At 43.9% G+C, this 17,467-nt stretch overlaps 1 protein-coding gene across 1 annotated transcript in view; it reads right to left on the bottom strand.

The window, feature by feature from the left end:
• The window catches only part of TRERF1 (transcriptional regulating factor 1), a 71,201-nt gene extending 64,785 nt beyond the window's left edge, over positions 1–6,416 (bottom strand). The window contains exon 1 of the mRNA XM_008568908.1: positions 6,303–6,416. The gene's annotated coding sequence lies outside the window, so the exon portion shown is untranslated. The remainder of the gene's footprint in view (positions 1–6,302) is intronic.
• Positions 6,417–17,467: the final 11,051 nt, after the last annotated feature.

The raw sequence follows: 17,467 nt of genomic DNA, 5'->3' as shown, positions 1-17,467 counted from the left end.
GGGATGGCCGGTCCGCTCACTGGCTGAGCGCGGTGCGGCCGGTCTCAATAAAGGACAAAACAAACAAACAAACAAAAAACCAGTAACCTCTTATTAACAACTATTAAGACTTTCAAGAACTATTAAGATTTGCAAGAACAGCATACATTTGCAAGTGCAGCATGTAAATATAGCTGGAAATAACAAAATAAGCTCAACTTTAAACTTCTGTGAAGGCAGAGAGTTAAGACTAAGCAATCATTAGTCTTAATCATTGCTATATCTCTAAACCCTAGTATAGTACCTGGCACATACCAGATGTTCAATAAGTTTTGTTCAATTAAAGATGGCATACATAATCACTCCAAAAAAAAAAAGAAAAGATTATTAAAATATTTTTAGAAGGGAGACCACCCAACGGTAAAAAGGAGCTGACAGTCAATCTCCAGAGCACCACTTAAAACTCAGTTTAGAACATATTTCCACTGGCTTTTATGTGGCTCTGCAAGCACATGAGCCCTTTGTCTGGGTCGCCTCCATCTCTATACCCACAATAACTCCAGCACCCCAAACTCCTTAGATAGCCCAGACATGATGTGTCCCAACTTCCTAGTTCTGGAAATGGTCCCTACACCTGCATCTGCTGTTTCACCGTACAGGGCCCGGCCACTCGGCCAACCGACAAGGAGAACTCAACATGGGGTGTCACCTGATGAAGAACACTTAACCTACCCATTGAACTCCCATGGGTAAGGCCAGTTGGATGGTGTGGTAATCAATCTTGGCTCACAGCTCTGAGTGACTAGAATGGAGGAAGGGCAGGAAACATGAATCATTATCAAGAGAGAGGCTGTTAATAAACTTTAAGGTTTGCTGGCAGGGGTAGGGGGGTGCGGCGGGGTGGGGCATTTAACCCCAGGGAAAACAGGCCCGGTTGCTCGGCTGGGTGGAGACTATCCGGGCCATCATCTTGGGAGTCATGGGAGAACAAAGCAGCCCCCTCCTTAAATCTAGCAACATCCATGCTCAGTCTCCCTTGTCTCCACTCTTCTAAATATTTGAGAAATGCTTGGAAAAAGAAGACAAATAGTTGGCTCCAAATTATTCTTTGGTACTCACAGACTGAACTTTTAAAGAAAGTTGCCAATCCCTGTTTTACAAAAGTGAGTTGGTGGCCCAGATGAACTGAAGCATTAGTCAGAGAGACAGAAGCCACATGCAAACCCATTCAAGACCTCCCCGTTCACCAGCCAGGAATGGTCACACACACTTGAGAAAACCGATGAGACACAGTCAAACATTAACTGCAGCACTTCTCAGGGCTTTTGATATGCTAATGGGAGGTGGCTCTTCAAGAGGGACCATGAAGCCACCTGTGGGGCTGGAAGCACTGTGCTGGGTCTCACTGCAGTTCATGCCACTTCTAAGCTCAGGACACACCAGGCTGCTTCTCCAGCAATCTCACTCTACCTGCCCCAAAGGGCCACTCAACTCCCCCTCCTCCAACCTCCTACAGGAAGCCATCCCTGACCATTCAAGGGCTCAGTGCTTTTGCCCCTTGGAAATCCACTCTGAATTTCTGATAATCTTATGAAGATGTTTTACACTTTATGCATTTTTTTTTATTATAATGTCTTTTTTCCCAAATGAACAGATTTAACTTTACAGCAGTTTAAGGTTCACAGCAATTTTATGTATTTTTTTTATATCACTTGACCCCTGTACAGAGCCCACAGTCACTGTGGATAACAGGTGCTACAAAAAGACTTGTGGCCTGATAGATACAGATCTGGGAGTGATACAAAGCCACTAGGAGGGAGCTTGTGAAGTAAAAAGTCGCATGCCAGCTGTAAGAATGGAGGCAAATGGACATTAAATACTCTCCCTCTCCTGCCCCATTACAGCTGGAAATGTGTCCGTGAGTAGCTGTACCATCCCTTGACCCGAGGGCTCCACAGGGAAAACCTCAACAGTGAGTGGCATCACGTGACTCCAGCCCCCTTCAGGTACCAAGACACAGAGCACAGCTTGGAGGGAGGGCCAAAATGGCCCCATTTCCCAAAACCCTGGTTTATATCCTCTGTGAACACTGGACAGACAAGGGCATTCTATCCTTCCTCAGATTATTTTTAAAAACACCCCAGTTTGAAGAAAACAATAGTGTGGCTGGGATTCCCACATTTGCATTAGATTTCTGCCACCATTCTCATCTGATTTTATAAACCTGCTCTGTCAATGTACAAGCACCACTGAGCAAGAACACTGGCCTTGAAGGGGTCTATTCTCAGTCATAATAATATTAACTACCACTGACCGAGTGCTTATGACATCCAAACTCCACATTACAAGCCCTACAGGCATCCTCTCATTTAGTCCTTAAATGGCTTTGTTGTCCCCACGTCACAGATGAAGACACTGAAGCTCAGAGAAATTAAGCTAGTAAGTGGCAGAGCTAGGTTCAAACTCAGCTCTTTCTCCTTGCCCCCCAAGACCCAAAAAGCCAAACCAGCATGCTGGGTAGCCTCCCCTCTGATGAAAGACACACCACCATGAAACAGAAAAACCAAGAGCAGGAAGGATGGGGTGGGGGTGGCGAAGGGAAGCAAGTGAGAAGAAGAGAGCAGTGAGGAGGAGAGGAAGCCAGGGTCTGGGTGAGAAACACAGAGGATCTGGCTTTGGGTCCAGGAGCCCTTGCTGCGACTGCTGGAGGAACAAGCCACAAAGTATGCAGAAGCTATTTCCTCTCTCAAGGAAGATAAACAATAGATTCATAAACAAATTTTACCAAGCTGTCCAGCTATTTAAAGCATTTTGGTAGAAACTCATATCCTTTGTGAACATAAAGCTAATCCCCCCAAATGGTCAACAGTTATCTTGGGGAGAGGGAAGGTAAGGAGAGGAGACAGGAGAGGGAACATTCCTTCTCAATTCTTCACCTGCGAGGCCTGTGACCACAGCCAGTTTCATACCCTCTCTGAGCCTTGTTTCACTCTTCTGTGAAAAAGGACTAGAAATCCCTGCCCAACAAAGCTACTGTAGAGAAGGAAAGACATACTTTCTGCCAATATGGCAGACCAGATTCCCTCCTCGATCTTCCTGATTAAAACAACAAACATGCTGTATAAAATTTTAAATATAAAGATTGTACACACATTGCTGAGCTAGTACAAATGGAAAAATTCTTCAAAGACCAAAAACAAACCCAAAGCAGAAACCTTGGAAGGTAATCTAGCACCAAAGCTGGCTTTTGCCCTGAGGGTTTCTGCTGAACCCTGGAAATTCTAAGTTTCCCAATGACAGTTGCACAGAGTTAAAAGACCAGGGAGACCCCTCCACAAAGCTGGAACTTTAAATGGCTCCACTCTTGGTGAATAAGAAATAAACACAGAGCGCAAAAGGGGACTTCAAGGAAACGTGGGCTGGGCAGCATGGGGGAAAAATATCTCCTGAAAATGTGTGACCGTAAGCTGAACTTCAAACAGGTTTGCAGTCTAGTTTGTGTTACTTGTGTGGCTAGAAATGTCTTAAGTAGAGAATTAATTCAAAGTGATTTTTGGTTGGTATTGCCCCCTAAAATACCAGCAGCCTCAAATAATTCAACCAACACCTCAAATAATTCCCAAAGATAAAGTTCCAAGAAAGATAAACAGCTCACAGGAAACAAGGCACTATGAATACTAGCCAACAGAAACAACAGACGGCAGAATCAGACTTGCAAAGACTTCAGATTCTGGAATTACCACACACAGAATTATAAAATTTCTAAATAGCTTATTCAATATTTTAAGGAAATAAAAGAAAATCTTCAGATATGAGCAAGAAATGACAGACCAGAAAAATAACCAAGCAGATTTGAAAAGTAATAAACCAGAACTTCTAGAAATGATACATAAAGGAATTGAGAGGAAAAAATTCAATAGATGGATTAAATAGCATTTAAGATACAGAATAAATTAGTAAAATAGAAGATATTTTTGAAGGAATTATTCAGAATTCAGCTCAGAGAAACAGATGAAAAATGTAAAATAGAGGTTAAGAGACACAGAGAATGGAGTGAGGTCTAAGTCTAATGGGGTTCCAGAAGGAGATTATTAGAAAGAATGTGGAAGTGGCAATATTCAAAGAAATGAAGGGTGAGAACTTTCCAGAGTTGTTGAAAGACATGAACTTTTAGCTCTAGGAATACCAATGAGACCCAAGCAGAACAAAGACATAGAAATTTATACCTAGACACGTGATAATGAAGCTTCAGAACACCAAAGAAAACAAGTCTTTAATGTAGCTAGAGAGAAACGTCAAATAACTTATAAATGAACAGCAATTAGACTGACAGCCGACTTCTCAACAGTAATATTCACTGCCGGAGGCAGTGAAATAGACTTAAATGACCTAAGAGAAAATATCCAGCGAAGCTACTTTTCAAAACTGAGAGCAAAATAAAGATATTTTCAAACAAACAAAAACAAGACAAAAAGGAAAGAGAAAAATCTTGAGAGAGCTTAGCACTGATGAACCCTCACTAAAGAATAATACTAAAGGTTTTATTTCAGGCAGAAGGAAAATGATCCCAGATTCATAAAAGAATGGTGAAAAATGCTACTGATAAGTATGTGGGCAAATCTGTACAAACACTGTATAAAACAATGATGTGGAACTTGCAGGCAAAAAACAGGGTAGAACGAAAACACAGGATAACAGTAGTATACAAGTTGAGAGGTAGCGATTAGAATTAAGCCAGTCTACAGTTCCTGTACTGTTTGGGAGGAAAGACACTGATTAATTTTAGACTTTAAGTATGCCTGTTACAATAGCCTGGGTAACCGCTGAAAGAACAGACATGGAGCATGTACATTTCAAATAAGAAAACGGAAAACAGAATTTGGGGAAAAATCTTAAAAGAAAGAGCAGAAAAAAATTAATAGTGTATAACAATGGTAGAAATAAACCCCAATTAAACAATAAGATATACCAATTCTAAACATCTATGCACCAAATAGTATTGCCTTAAAATATATAAAGCAACAACTTCGGCACTGCAATGAGCAATTGACAAATCCACCGGGAGATTTTAACACACCTCTCTTAACTGAAAGATTAATTAGACAACATCAGAAAAGGATATACTATGGATGCTTTCAACAGCACAATGAACTTATTTCAGTGATCGTATATAGAAAACCATATCCAATAATTTAAAAATATACATTTTTTCCAAGCACTCATGGAACATTTAAGAAAAAAGTTGAAAAGAGATAAAATGTAAAACAGAAGCACACAGAAGTAGCTCAATGCATATTTCAAACTCTCTCCAAGGATCCAAACCTAGTTTGTCTTAAAACAGGCAAAGACCCTATCTTTCTTATTCACTGATAAATTTCCAGAGTCTAGCATGACGTCTGTCATAAAGGAGGCTCTTTATGTTCACTGAAGAATGAGTGGTGAATGAACGATTCTCTGTTGAGGATGGCACAGGATGACTGAGCAGCTTGCAGGGCAGACACTGGAGGTGATGAAGCCCTTTCCAACATGGAGGGAGACGAGAGGACAAGGAGAGTGGCACCTGCCACAGAATTTACAAAAAAGAGAAAAGCAGAGTCGTGACAGCCACTTTCAAATCCAAAGAGAGGCACGTGGAAGACTCTTTGGAAGCCCAGTCTTTGTGGTTCCAAATGGCAGAGCAGAGGCCAGCAGACAAAATGTACAGAGAAGCAGAATTTGTCCCAATCGTAGGAAGGATTTTCTAATTTTAATTGTCCGACATCGGTTTGGAATTGGGCTGGCTGATCATCTAAGTCCCCTTCTGACTCTGTATGGGACGAGGGGCTGTCTGGCATGTATTGAGAGTCCCAGCCCATGGGCTGAGCACTTTCCAGTTCTATCCTATTCCAGAGATCCTTTCATCCCAAATTCCCTGGATATCCAATTCCTAAAAAGCTTGTCCAAGGTCCCACATTCAGGAGGTGCTGGAGGCATAGTGATAGCTCCACCCCAGATCCTCAGTTCAGTGTCCCGCTCCACATCAGCCTCCCCATTAACCAGAATGAGTGCATTCTGCCCCGTTAGGCTGACACACAGTTTTTAAGTTTACCCTTGTCCCAGGAAACCCCATTCTGCCCCAGATCCTCAGTTCAGTGTCCCGCTCCACATCAGCCTCCCCATTAACCGGAATGAGTGCACTCTGCCCCGTTAGGCTGACACACAGTTTTTAAGTTTACCCTTGTCCCAGGAAACCCCATTCTTCTAGTCATGGCGAGGGATTACAAAAACATAGAATTTGTTGCAATGAATTCCTCAGCCTTCCAGAAGAAGGAAAGCAAGCTCACCTTGACCTCTGCGGCAGATGGCTGAGTTGAGGGCCTGGCTCTGCGGACTTCTCCTGCGGCCGGCCAGTCATGCTGCTTTCATGCTGCTGGACAGGCAGGAAGAGGAGACCTGTTTCTGTGGGGAACAGAAGAAAAGGTCACTTCCTCTTTGTTTGCTCCTAGCTCTCCATCACCATCCTGCAGAGGACACTATCCAAAAGCCCAGGGAGTTCCCGAGGCCGGCCTCACCCACTCTCATGTAACGGGGAAGAAGGCAGGCATGCGCGAGACAAACGTTTCAGGCCGCAGTGGGGGAAAGAGAGAGATGTGTTTCATTACAATACTCGTATAATTCATTCAACAGCCTATTTGCTTCACAGGGAAGCTCACAAGTGCTATGGCACAGTGCGTGCTTCTCAATTATTTGTGATGAAGGAGCAGTTTTTTTTTTTCTATAATTTCCAAACCATCACAGATGAATACTTTCATAAAAATACTAAAAATGAACTGCTAGTAAAATGAAATGAAAAAATATCCCTGCCAAGTACAAGCCTACTTTTTAATTATTCAATTCAACAGATTATTCTATCAAATTGGTATGAAAGTTTCTAAGTGCTTACTCTCAATTTCTGTACTTATCTTGTGGACTGGTGAACAGTTTATTGACCAGCACCATTCCACGAGCCACAGTTCAGTAGCACTGCTATAGTCTACACTTATACATAGCTTAACTTTCCTAAGATGTCTGCCTGGTATCTTGGTTCAGAGAAAGAGGCTAGAAATAAAAATGATTTCAAAATTACTTTCTGGACTACAAAAAGTTCAGAGAGTCTCTCTCCAGGAAGGAGAACCACGGCAGGGACTTTGGGAAAGAGTGGCTATGGGCTGAATGGAGACAGGTGCTGGCACCATCTTGCTGTGTTCAGGTAACAAAGTGTTAGGCCCACAAAAAGCTTTTCCTGAAGCCCTGTCCGCCCCCACCCTGAACTTCCCAACCCCGAGCTTCCCATCCCAACTATGGCAACAACCCAGGAAGCTACCTCCCTGAATAAGAAGAACAAAAAGTCATCTATTAAGATGGACTGGTACATTTCAGAAAATAAATCATTTTCAAAATGTCAAGAGGGCTGCCGGTGTTCATTCCTACTATTTAATGCTATAAAATGATTTTTTTTTAAATTGAGAAATCCTTTGTCTGTGACAGCCAGCTCCAAAAAAAGCCTTTAAATGCCTATTGCCTCAATACTTGAGGGAGGCATTACAAGTCATTTTCACCCATTTGAATGTTTAAGAGAAAGTGCTCATTCTTCTAAATTCTTGGCTTTTAAGTAGTTCTTATTTTAAACTGTAGAAAAAGAACTCTGCAGAAGAAAAACTTCCATTTTCAAAGGCTTGTTTTGTTTTTTGTTTTTGTTTTTTTTAATGCAAACACACATACGCCTTCACTCCCTGCTTCAAACACTAAATCATCTGCAATTCTGTTCATGAAGTCTAGCGATAAGCACATCACAGTCACTCCTATAGCAAAGGATGTTTTTGAAGCAATGTCTGTACTGTTACAAAGATTGTATATGATTATCCCTGAATGTTGTTGAAGAGAAGTTTATGGGGGAATAATTGTTTATGTACAAATAAGTCAATACAGTAACTGGCAATGTGAATAACAGACCTTAACAGGAGCTAAGCCATGGCATGGGGTGGGAAGCAGGAATGTACTTCACTCAGTTCCTTTGAATAAATTCACTGTCCTTACCCTCCGTGCGTGAAAAGAACTCTCCAGGCCCCCTTGCAGCAGCATATGTACTTGGAACTGCTTGTCTTGTGGGCAAGAGTTATGCTTAGACAACTACATAGTCAACTTTTACTGGCCATCTACTATGAGTATACATCAGGCCTGGAGCTAGACTCTAGGTATCCAATAATGAGTTCTTCAAGGAGGCTCAAGAAAGACATATAAACAGATAATTACAATTTCCCTTTCCTGCTGAGAAGAGACTGTTGGCTAGAGTTAAGGGGAAGGAAATGAAATTAACTAGCTCAATCCATTCATCCAACCATCCATTCATCCATCTGATGTTGACTGGGCACCTAGTCAATTAGGTGTACAACAGTCGAATGAGACCAATGTGTTCCCTGCCTTCATGGAGTTTATAATCTAATGAGGGAAGCCAACATTAACAAATCAGAAATAACTATCATAGTGGTGCTCTAAAGAAGCATGGCTACTGCTATAGTAGCATATGACAGGGGGTAGACTTGCATGGAAAAAAGTCAGTGGTGCTTTCCTAAGGGATTAGGCTTTAATATGAGCCCTGAGAATAAATTAGTAAAGCAAAGTAGGGAGGACAGGAGGGAAAGGATAGAGAAAGGGTATTGCTGGCACAATGAATAGCCTGTGCAAAGGTCCTGTGGCAGGAAGAAGCATGGCCTGCTCTAGCTATGAAGGGAGACTCTCGATGAGGATCACACTGATTCTCGACCTCATATCACACTCCAATCACTGTGTATTCAAGACAGGCATTAAAGATGTGCAGGTTTTTCAAAAGGGCACCCAAGAAGTTACCTAAAGCAAATAAGGAACATAATGTACATAACTGCTAAATTCTCCCTCTTCCTACACTGGCATGACATGGCATTTAAAATAGGGGCAACTTGTCCTCTTTCCCAATGCATAGCAGGTTATAGGATTCTTATCTACTTTTTTCTGCAACAGTGGTGACTTGGCTAAATTCAATTTGCCAGTAGGATAATTAGTTGGTTAATGCTGATGGAAGACTGACAGCAAGTGTGGGTTTTGAGATGTTGACAAGCATTTCATATTATTATTTTGTTATAATACCTATTATTAAAATTATTGCTGGAGAATCCTTATGGTGAGTGTCATTTTAAGGACAGTCACACAATTTCTTTAGAGCTAAGCAGACCTGAGCTCAAATCTGGCCTTGCCCCTCACTGGCCATATGGCCCTATTCCTCTTCTGTAAAATGGGGTTAGCAGTGCCTTCCCTGCAGGGGTTTCAGGGAGATCACTGGGAACATAGGTCCCACTCTGAGCATGTTGCCTGGCTCCCAACAGGCCCTGCATAAGTAGCAGCCATTACTAGCACTGTACCCAGTGAATGGGGACAGTCATGCCCCTCCCTCTGTGAAAATCAACAGAAATCCACAAGGATTTCCCAGCCAGTACTGGAGCTTCAGGGCAGCTTGGCAAAGAAGGCTCAGGGGTCACTGACCAGGGGTCCTGATGACTCACCATTTCTTGGTCTGTGCCCTCAAGGTTCCCCAGCCACTGGGCTGAGAGATGCCAGAGCAATCCTGACAACATCTGGGGACTTACAGATAGCCCCACCCAGGAGCTATGGGCCAGAAGCCAGAACACCTGGGTTCCAGTTCTAGTTCCAGCTCCACCACTAACTACTGAGGTCCCCTTGGACAAACACCCGAATCCCAGATGGTAGAGAAGGTGGAACAGCTAACACATCCTGAAGGCCTAATTCAGGCCAGGCATGCTGCTTGGGCTTCCCAGAATGTGCCACTAATATTTACAACAATCCTGCAGAGTCAGTGCTGGGATCATGAATTTACAAGCAAGGAAACTGAGGCCTGGTGACTTGCCCAAGGCCACAAAACTGCATAGTGGAAGTAGGGCTTGAAGTGCCAAAGCCCTCTTTACCCCTCACCATACCTCCTTACTTACCTTCTTCCCACATGACGAGGGAGGAAATAGCCCTAGCAGGTTGTGTGCCTTTCCAAGAGCCCACAGCCAGCCAGCCACCAGGCAAGGCCAGAATCTACCCTGCACTGCTATCTGAGCCTCAGTTTCTTTTCTGCACAAATGCAGCAACCAATGCTGCTTCACATAACCACACTGTTGTTAGAGTTAAGAGAGAAAGAAGATTTAAGTCTTGGGCAGAGAAATCATTTGTATACAGAAATGAACACTTTAGATAGGTATTTAGGAGCTCAAGTCAAAGAGGAAGATCTTCCTCAGCCATAAGGCAGCTGAAATGAAAAGAATGGCTCACACTCCACCAGATCGGGGTGGGGGGCTCAGCCAGGGGAAGGAAGGGAACAGGATGTAAACCATCAGGCTTCTGAAATGGGAAGAATGACCAAATGAAGTGTGAAGAATTCCTTCCATGCCATGCACAATAAATTAGAAATTGGCACAGATTTTAAAAAGAAAGAAAAGGAGCAGGGGTCAGGGTGGGGGGAAGGAGAAAGAGGAGGAGGAATTAAACGTGAAACCGGATCTACAGAGCATCTAACAAACAGTGAGAGTGATCAATGCAATGAGAAATCTTACACTCCAGTCACCTGGGGACCAGCCATTCTCCAAATGAGTTCTCCCACGTAAAGATGATGGAAGTAGATCTAATTTTCAAGTGAGTCCTGCAAGCTTTTCAGATGTGAGGAAAACTCCCAGTCTTTTTCTAAGCATCTCTCCTCTCCTTTTGATCTACCTCCACCCGTATGGAGGCTGAGAAAAGAATAATTTTCACACACTAGAGAAGTGGTGTCCTGCTTAGACCATTACGAGATATAGGCAAACCACTTACTCAGGCCTTCATGCACCTGCTTATTCCAGACCACAGAATCTTGGGCCTTTCTCATCAATATCAGAGCAGCTCAAACACTGAGAGCATGTCAGATGGACTCATCACAGGCTGACAATGGATGGCAAGCCATCATCTACTCTCCCACCTCAGGCTCACACCTTTGCTCACAGTTCTAACCAGCCCCCCTTGCTCACAGTTCTAACCAGCTTGTCTTTCAGGTCCTCAGGCACACCATGCTCTTTCCTGCCCCAGGGCCTTTGCACATACTGGCACCCCGACCTGGGATTCTCTTTTCCCATCTCTCCCCTCTTTAACGTCTACTCCTCTTTCAGGTTATAACTTCAATGAGATGTCTCCAACCCTCCAGAAATTTAACTGGGTAAAAGCACTTATCACAGTTGCAATTAATTAGTTATGTGATTAATGAGTTGACCTTCCCAGTTAGACTCTAAGCTCTACCACAGCATGGGCTATGTCAGTTTTGTCCACCATTGTGTCTAATGGCCTAGCACAGCAGTTATCAATCCTGATTGCACATCAAAATCACCTGGGGAGCTTTAAAAACCAGGGATACATGGGTTCCGCCACAAAGCTATTAAGCAAAAGTGTTTAAAGCTGACCAGGAGATTGTACTATGTGGCCATGGCTGAAAACCGCTGACTTAAAGAGAGGCTATGGGTTGCGACCTAGAGCAATCTTGAAGTGACTCAGGGAGTTACAGTAGGACCTTGCTCCCTTTCCTTGCATATACAATGTAACGTTTAAATGTTGTTTTCCAACCTAGAGATTAATTTTGAGGAAGTTCTGGAATAGGAAAACAAAATCTTCATTGTTAAGAGGAATGAATACTATACCCTTCATTAAGTGCTCCCCACAGAGCCCCCTCCCCTGACACTGCTCTGTCCCATTACCCTGGATTATCACCTTCATCCTCAGAGCCACAGGATTAACCTGATGTGTTCCTGAAATACACTTAAATATTTGCAGTGAGATCCCCTAATTTTTAATTAAAATAGGCCCAGCTCTACTACACAGTAGAATGCAGAATTTCACATTAAATTTTATTAAAACAGGAGAGTTCAGAGCAAGTTCATGCTGGGACAGACCCTCCATGCCAGCCCCAGGTGGGCAGGTAGAGGTGTTTACAGAAACTTACCCATGGGGCACTGGGTGGGGGAGCTCCCTTGTCCGGGTGGGTCACCTGTGCTGATCTGGTCTTCCTAGGACAAGCCAAGAGCAAGCTGTCCCTTCCCATTCAGTTACCTTTACCAATGTGTGAAAAAATATCCAACCGCTATTAAAACAGCACATGAACTAACAACTCCAATTCCCTGGTGGGTTTCGCCAGCCCAACAAATGCGCTGCTGAAGCAAGTCCCAGGACCCTGTGAGAAGGTTTAACTAACTGAGCTCTCCTCAGCAGCGGTTCTCCAACTTCAGCATCCCTAGGGACCTTCCTGGGAACTTGTGAAGAAAGAAGCTTCCTTTCACACCCACTAGGTTGGCCATAACCAAAGAAACAAAATAACAAGTGTTGGCGCAGATGTGGAGAAAACGGAACCCTTCTGCATAGCCAGTAGAAATGGAAAATGAGGCAGCCCCTGTGGAAATGAGTTCAGCAGTTCCTCAAAACATTAAACGTAGAATTACAGTGTGACCCAGTAGCTCTGCTCCTAGGTATATAGTCAAAGAATTGAAAACATGTATTTAAAAACTTGTTCACAAATGTTCCTAGCTGCATTATTCACAATACCTAAAAAGGTGTAAACGACCCAAATGTCCACCAACTGATGAATGGATAAACAAATCTGGCAGTACATACATGCAATGGAATATTATCCAGCCATAAAAAGGAATTAAATATCGATATATGTTACAACATGGATGAACCTCAAAAACATTATGTTAAGTGAAAGAAGTCAAACATAACAGGTCACATATTGTATGAATCCTTTTATATGAAACATCCAGAATAGGTAAATCCATAGAGACAGAAAACAGATTAGTGGGGAGGGGAGAACGGGGAGTGGCTGCAAAATGGGTCTAGGGTTTCCTTGCAGGGTGATGAAAATGCTTTGGAACTAGACAGAGCTGAGATTGCACAACATGGTGAATGCACTAAATGCCACTGACTTGTATACTTTAAATGGCCTGTAGTTAATTACATGTTATGTGAATTTTACCTCAATTCAAAAAAAATGAGTGAAGCTTTCTAGGCCCCATCATGAGAGACTCTGACTCATTAGGTCTGGGCTGGGCCTGGTACCTGTTCTGCAAAAGAACATCCTGGTTGATTCTGAGATGGGTGGTCCCCAGACACAGCCAAAAAGGCAGGAGTGACTTGTGTGAATGATGCATTTTACTTTTAGATGTATCAATAACAACTGGTGTTACTTACTGAGTGCCAAGTATGTGCCAGGCACTGGGCTTGCTGCTTCCAAATTCACTATCTCAGAATCACACTGAAAGGTACGAATGCTTTCTGTTTTATTTTATAGATGAGACTGAGGCTCAGAGAAAGTTAAGTAAATTTCCCAGGGCACACAGCTGATTAACAATGGATTCAAACCAATATCTGTCTGACTCCACAGACCATTTATTTTCCATCATGCTATACTATGCCACTGTATCCTTTAACAAATTCTTCTAAGTGGCATAAATATCATTTCTGTATTATATGTGCAAAATGCTCTTTATGTTGGAGACTTAGATTATCTTACTCAAAGTGTTGTCTTCAGACCAGCAGCCTCAGTATCCCCTGGGAATTTATACAGACTCTCAGTACACGCCAATTTTGCTGAATCAGAGACTCTGCTATCCCTAGATAATTCATGTGCCCATTAAAGTGTGAGCAGCACTGGTCTCTTTAGAACTGTGTCATCCACTATGGTAGTCAGTAGCCACAAGTAGCTATTTCAATTAAAATTAATTAAAATTAAATAAACTTAAAAACGCAGTTGTTCAGTTGCACTAATCACATTTTAAAAGGCTCAAAAACCACATGTGAACAGCATACTGAACAGCAAAGAATGGAACATATCCACCACTGCCAAGATTCTACTGGACAGAGCTCTCTAGAGCAGGGTAGCTCAACCTTGGAACTACTGACACTGTGGGCTGGATAATTTGTTGTGGGCAGGGTTTTGCATACATGGTACAGCAGAAGTTCTCAACCTGGAGTGATTTTGACCCTCAAGGGACACTTGCCAATGTCTGGACACATTTTTGGTTGTCCCAGCTGGGGGGCTCTACTAACCTCTAATGGATAGATGCTCAGGATACTGCTACACATCCCAAAATGCACAGGACAGCCCCCACAACAAAGAATTAATTGGTCTAAATGTCAGCAGTGCTGAAGATGAGAAACCCTGCTCTAGAGTAATCAAGAAAACATGGTCAGTCTCAGTAAAACTGGTAGCAGGAGACTAATGAGACCAAAATATCCCCTCCCCTGCCAAATTCAGAACCTTGAGAAGCTACTAAGCAAACAGGGGTCTATCTTTGCCAGAACGCAGAATAAGTCCTGGTTTCCAGAATAATCTATGAGCTTATTACTAAAATGAAGTCCTCACACTTCAAATCCCAAGGGCTAGGAAAGGAAGAAATTCGTTTTTGGCACTGAAGCTCAGAATGTGTGATAAACTCTGCCTAAAAACCACAATCTGCTGTTGGCTAGGTGTAGATATACCCTTCATTCATTTGTTCATTCGTCTATTTATTTTAAAGTATTTTTGAGCACCTACTATGTGCTGGGTACTCTTCAAGTGTTGGAAACACAGTAGTAAATAAAACAAACGGTCCCTGCCCTTTGTGGAGCTGAGATTCTAGTGGAGGAGTCAACAGTGTACAAGTAAACAAATACATATGCAATGCAACGGTGGGTATGGTAAGCATTATGAAAGAAAATATAGAGCAGGGTAAGGGGACAGAGGAGTGATAAGGGCCGGGTGGGGTCTATCTGAGGTCACCTGTAGAGGCGACATCTGGGCAGAGACCTGAATGAACTGAGATTGAGCTAGGTGGCTTGGGGAGGGAAGAGAGTCTCAGGCAGAGGCAACAGTGGATGCTGAGCCCCTTGGTGGAATGAGCTTGGTGGAGAGAGTGGAGGGGAGGGTCAGTGTGGCAAGTTCCTATCTCCAGGTCATGGGGGTTGGAAACCACTGGGGGGCTGTGAGCAGAGGAGACATGGGGTTTGATTAACTTTCACATGGAGAACTATAAGAGGACAAGTGCGGAAAAGGTGAGACCAGTTATCAAGCTGTTGCAGTCTTCCAGGCAAAAGATGGTGATGGCTTATTAATTATTAATTAACTAAATGATTAATACTAATACTAATTCTCTACTCAGCCAATGCTATTAATATCCTATTTCAGATATATCATGGGAAGACCAAGCATCACATTCAAGCTCTTCTATAGGAAAACGCATTCTAAGTTCCAAATGATCAATTTGAAACCTTTTCCATCCACTTCAGTTTTAAGCTGGGGACTGGGGGTTGGTAGAAAACATCAGGAAAGGGAGTTGGGGGCTAGGGCAGATTACCAGGAGGTAAACGGGTAAGCCATTAGAGAAGAGGAGCCTGAGTGGGGCCTTCCCATCACAATTCTTCCAAGGGTGGTTGGGTGGGGGATGGATGAGACCAGGTGTTCTGCTACAGGCAGAACAGAAGGGAAGAGGCGGGTTCTCCCAGAAGGATGGCACTGCAGTTGTGTCTGAAAGAGAGCTGTGATGTCTTTTTCAAAAGCAGGGGAGCCTCCATCTCTGGGGTTTCTGAGGTTTCAGGGCAACATAGAGTCATGAGTCAGCAGATTTAGGGCAGAATAATCCCCACCTGTGCCTCTTATTAAATGCAGGACACTGGGCACATCACCCAATCTCTCTGATCCTAAGTATTTTATTCTATAAAATGGAAACAATGTCCCCCGCCTGTCAGACTGGTTATGACAGGTCAGATGAGGCGATGCCTGTGTGGAGTGTGAGGACAACTCCCGGCCCGTATGCATCCACACCTTCTGGAGCGGACACAGACCCTGTCATCCTCCATGGGCACATGGGCCTGTGCTGCACTCACGTCCAGGTCATTCAACTTTACACATGGAAAAGGGCTTCACCTTCATTCATTCACCCATTCAATACACATGCACGGGGTCTCAGGACTGGGCATGGTATGCAGAAGAAACAGAGTTGGTGGCAGCCCCTACTCTCCAGGAGTATGTGGGCCGTGGGGGGACAAACATGAAAACAGGTCCCACTGATCCTCCTTTTCCCTGAGTGCCTGTGGCCATTGCCCAAATAGTTTTCTTGCCTGTAGTCTACAGCCACCAGCCTTTTGGGGCCTGCAGACCCTCATCTATCCAAAGCTTGCAGTGTGTCCCTCTGCTCATCTCCAGACTGGCCAACAGGCCTGGAAGTCATCTCTGCTGTGCAGAAAAAGATGGTGAGGAAAAGACAGGGCTGGCCAGGCAAGCAGGCCTTCCTCCCAGCCCCCACTTCCTCCCTCCAGTGGCCTTGGCTCCAAGACAAGAAGAGCAGGATGGGTCAGGGGACGGGACACATCCTTGTGACCCTGAGATCACCTGGGGCTCAGATCTTGCCAGTGCTTCCCCAGGAACATCTTCAGGAGAAGGCCCAGCTCTGAGTCATCTGAAGCAGAGAGGAGACCTTATAAAAATAACTCCAGGTATGCGGCTCCTGTACTCATATTATTCACAATACAAAGAACAAAAAGCAGGGCAGGAAGCAGAGGAGGAAAGTGTCGTTCACGTCAGTTTTCTTCACCTGACAAGCAGCCAGGCACTCACTTGCTGAGCCCCATCTCTCTTTCCCTCCTCGGAGCAATTATGTAAGCTGGAGAAAGGGTCCTCTCTGCAACCTTCTAACTCTACCATCCACCCCACTCCATCTGTCGCCTCCAAATCTGAGCCTTCCCAGTAACCCCTGCCAGGATGCAAACAGGCTCAGGTTGTGCCCTCTCCAGGGAGATCTGCCCTGGAAAAGGGAAGACCCAAGAGCCTCCATTCCCATAGGTGGGATTACCAGCACAGTGCTGTGTGAGGGAGGACCTATGGGGAGGCCAGCAGGGTTGGCCAGGTCCCTGATGGTATTTGTGGTGGGGATTCCTTAGAAGACCTTAGATTCCAAAATGTTAGTACATCTGGGCTCTGTGGCCTTGACAACTCTCCTGGTCACATTCAGAGCTTCCTGGGCTCCAGGAAGCTGCCAACTCACTTCCGCTCTGCTTTCTGGGAAACATGGTCTTTATGGGCGACGGACGTAAGGACAGGGATTTTGAGACAAGGCAAAGAGCCCAGTAAGAGGAAATGCAAAGGATTAAGACCAAGAGTAGGGAGAGACGAGAAATAAAAAAGATCCTGGGAGTGGGGGGAGTGGGGAGCAGGCAGCAGTGTGGCCATAAAGCTTTTATCTAGGACTTATGAAACACAGCCTTTTCTAGGGAGCCCTCACAGTGGTGGTCCTGACCTCCTGTGGCTTATAATTAAAGACAAACTAATAACTACTTTTAGACAAGTGCACGAACGTATTAGGAAATAAAAACCTCAAGCAAGGCATGGTAAATATAACTTGCAGCTAAAGTCAGAACTCTGGCTAATGCCAGTAAAAGAAAAACT

This window comes from Galeopterus variegatus, unplaced genomic scaffold, assembly GCF_000696425.1.
Source record: "Galeopterus variegatus unplaced genomic scaffold, G_variegatus-3.0.2 Scaffold452, whole genome shotgun sequence".
NCBI lineage: Eukaryota > Metazoa > Chordata > Mammalia > Dermoptera > Cynocephalidae > Galeopterus > Galeopterus variegatus.
This window is presented reverse-complemented; position numbering and strand designations above follow the sequence as displayed.